This window comes from Seriola lalandi, unplaced genomic scaffold (genome assembly GCF_002814215.2).
Source record: "Seriola lalandi dorsalis isolate HSWRI2012SDOR001 ecotype SW California unplaced genomic scaffold, Sedor1 jcf7180002054953, whole genome shotgun sequence".
Lineage (NCBI taxonomy): Eukaryota > Metazoa > Chordata > Actinopteri > Carangiformes > Carangidae > Seriola > Seriola lalandi.
Genome location: NW_019525504.1, coordinates 196,580 through 200,858, shown reverse-complemented (window position 1 = coordinate 200,858; position 4,279 = coordinate 196,580).

Sequence of the window (4,279 nt, the reverse complement as noted above, 5' to 3'; positions counted from 1 at the left end):
CTTGTTATATTATCTGAGGTGTCAAATCTTCATCTTAAAAGTAACTAGTAAGTAAAGCTGTCTAATAAATGTAGTGGAGTAGAAAGTACAATATTTCCCTCTGAAATGTAGTGGAGTGGAAGTTGTTCCCTTGGAATTATAAGGTTCTATCTGACATTTTTCTTATAAACAAGGTTCATAAGAAAAAGGTCAGCAGTGCAAATTCAGGGCAAGTTCAGTCTTTATTAGTTGTTTTAGACAATATAAGACTTTTTCTGACCTGCTACACTTATTTGCTGTCTAAACTATTGACACTTACACTGTTACAACATTAATGTTATGTTTTAAAATAAATTAATGAGTAAACTGTTTGAAAATCGTTGCTTCTTTTCATGTTTTTCAAGATAGAACCATATAATTCCAAGCAGAAAGCGAATTTTCAGAATTACAAGGTTCTATCTGCATTTGACATGTTCCAAAAGACCCCATTTACAAATTTGATAGGATTTTGATATTGTATGTGTAGTATACATTTAGGGTGTCTGTCATTTTCATGTATGAAAGACACCTGTGTTGCTATTTGGAAAGCAAGAACTTTAAAGCTCAATAACTCAAAACCAATCGGAACACAGATAGAACCGTATAGTTCCAAGGGAACAAATCATAAAGTAGCATCAAATGGAAATAGTCAAGTACAAGTACCTCAAAATAGTACTTATGTATGATGTCTCATCCAAAAATATTGTATCTGCCTTTCATAAAGAATGGCTTGTCCAATCTCTGCGGATCACATATGGTTACAGAAAAGGTAACGCTTAAAATGTATGATTGCGGCGAAAAAGTTTGGGTGCACCTAAATTATATGCTTGTGCACAAAAGACAATTGACTTCTCTCACACTGCCAGACGAGTTTCTCATCATACTGACAGGACACAGTCACACAACTGCAGGGAGCAACGTCATCACAGACACAGTGCTGTGGTGCAGTACAGACTGGTAAAATGGATCTGTCAATGTCATTCTAGGTTGGTGCTCCTGTCAGTGTGGGAGCCTCCATGTGTGACGCTTCGGTCGGTGATTGCGTGTTTTTAAAAACTTATTTCGCGGCTGCAGCTCGCTCTCAGCTGAAGGTGTTTCTGGTTGAACAGCACCACGGTGGACAGGTGACGGGTGTGTTTACAGTGTTGTGCTCTGAAAGAAAAAAGGAGCGAGTTCACCCGGGTGTTGTGTTTACATCACTGCTGATTGGAGCTGGAGCCAATAAATACCTGTGACCTGGGAGTGAATGCCGATTGTTCCCTTTCGCATTCACAGCAAAAGCCCGATGTTAGCGGAAATTAGCAGGTTTTCTCCAGTGTAAAAGGGGCTATGGAGAGGCAGCAAGATTAAGATTATGTTTTTAATTGAGAAAAAAGTAAAAAACATTTTTTACATTGCTGACCAAGTTGTCCAAGATATTCTCATTTTTAATGACACCTGTTTAGAGGATAAAAGTTGAGCAAAAGGCTTCAGCTGCAGGATAAACACCATGGTCTTCCTCTGGTGGTCTGAGCATTGTAAAACTCTAACATCAGGATTCACAAGAAGAAGAATGAATCAAAGTACAGTAGCAGGGATGTGACAATGGTATAATTCACACAGGGCTGCACATGAAGCTGTGGGTGACACCTGTTGATGCTGCCTGCTGTGTGCAGCTGGGTTTTACCTTTAGACAATACCTAAGAGGGTTACTGCAGCAGTGTTTCCCCTACATTGATTTATTTGCAGTGGCTGGTAGCTATATCAACTTTGAATGACACATTTTGATTTTCATTTTTTTTCTATTAACTAATTTTAATGGTTAAAATTAGGGATGTACAATATGCAAAAAATCATATTCAGATTATCTTGGCAGATATTGTGATTGCAATTTCAGTTGGAATGGTTATTTTTGCATTTCATGTTTACTGAAAAAAAATAAATGATGATGCTTATGTTGCACAACAATGTCTTGACACATTTTACCTTTATCAAAAAATTGCCATATTGTGATTTTGATTATGTTTGGATTAATTGTGTAGCCTTAGTTAATTTCTCAGCCCCTATTTGCCCTGTTCTCTTTCTCACACAAACTGATTGTCAACAGACCTGTTTGTCATGGTAGGACTGGCCATCAGGAGCAGAAATCCTGCCAAGTTTTTACTGGCCCTGTCTGTCTCTTTTACTGGCACAATTTGTTATCAACCTGGTTATTATTGGTTTTACACAATGTGAGGCAGTCAGTCATTAATTTGTCACAAAGCAGCCTACTTGGCAATTCACGTATTTGCAGTGGAGCACCTTTTATATACGAATATATTTAATAATGAATGTAAGAAAACTACTCTTCATGTCAGTGTGTACAGCAGCTACTGCCACAAATAGAATCTAATTCAGTGGGAAACGCTGTGAAGCTGAGGGGAACTTCCTGCAGGGCTGCACATGACATACTCCACTTTACAGTACATACAAGCCATCAGTGTTTAATCACTGGATTAGAGTTGTTGGTTGTATAGTTTTCACAACGTCAGTTTTCCAGGGTCAAGGAGATTATGCAAAAACACACCAAAACTCTTTCAGTTTTCTACTATCATTTCAAAACACTGAGTCGTATAAACCAATATTAATATTTTTCTGCCTGAAACACAAACTTCCTACCTATGCTGACAGGATGCGTTTCCCCAAGATTTTTTCAACAGTGGTGCTTGTGCGTGCGTATGTGCGTGCGTCCACCAGTGCTCGACGCTGGATCTGTATTTATGTGCGTTGGTGGAAGAAAAGCTTCGAATGACTGAATGGTCATAAACAAGATTATTCATGTTTGCCTTGTCGTGTGTGTTTATTCACCAGAATCCCAAAAGCTGCAGTCATAAATGAACACGGAGAAGTACTCAGACTTCTTTTATTGCACATAAATAGAAACAGATAAAATAAACTTGATTAACAAGTCTAGAATAGAATAATAGGATAGAATAAAAGTGTGAAGCTGTGAAAAGAGCTGAATGACTGTAAACCCTCAGAGGTGCTGTTAATGTAGTGACATTTCAAGAAGACTGTTGTCTTCAATTAGTGTCACAGGTGTCTTGAATCTTATAATCAGTCATTCAGCCTATTTACATGGAGAAAAGTCCTCATTGTGTGCACCACACTGAACATGGATAAGAGAAAGAAAAGATTTGTTTTAGGAGATAAGGAAGAAAATAAGCACCATACATGGTCAAGATGAAAGCTACAAAAGCAGCCTGATGTTCCTGTGACCACAGCCGCTACTGTTATATTGACATTTAAGTTCAATGATGGGATCGTAGCCAACCTCCATGGATGTGGCCCCCAGAGGAGAATTGACCCCAGGCAGAAGGACAAACTGAATGGTAGAAAAGGAACCAAGGAAAATGTCACTTGCATTTGAAATGTTGAGCATCAGGTTGTGTTATATTTTTTTAATCAGCTGCTCCTTTTACATAAAGGCTCGGGCCTGACTGCTGGGATTGGTCACAGCTGTGGGATCTTCACAGTAGAGCTGTGCAGTCCCGGGTGGTGATCGTATCACTGTAACTGTGGATCTCTCTTCCCCCTCCTCTGTGTGACTCCAACATCTGACACGTCTGTTTTTGTTTTGCAGGGCTGGAGGATCCACTCACTGTTCCCGCCTTTCCCATCTGTGCAGAGGTACGAGGGCTAACATCACTGTCACATTACTGTCACAGTGTAATGATCAGTGGTAACAGAAGCAGTCTCCGTGGTGCACAAGCTCACTTGAATGTTTGCTATACATACATATATATACATACTAACGTAATTCTCATTGAAGTTGCTATTTTGTAGGTAATTCAGAATTACATTTATTAGCAAAATGGCCTTTTATATTGTCATGTGTGATAGTGTTATTTAGACTTGCTCTCTCTGTCTGTGCTACATCTCCAATGCATGATTGTAATACTGCTCTGTGCTTCGGTGTTTCAGGTCTATTCCAGCTTAAATGTGGGGGAGCATCCGGAGTTAAGAGATATTTTATCATGAAGCCCAGATTAAATGTCTGCTTACCCAGAAAGTCACAATTACTACCTGTAAGTATATCTATATCAGAGCAAAGCAGTGAAATGACAGTCGGACTCTTTGCAAACCTCTTTTCTCCAATTATGAAAAATATCACATATCAGGAAGAAACATTGCAATATTCAATGTTATCAAATATCGACCCGAGCCTAATATCGGTTATTGCGTCATTCTCTGCTTCTGTTGTACATTAACGCTGGATCCCCCTCTCCCTCTCCAGTGAACT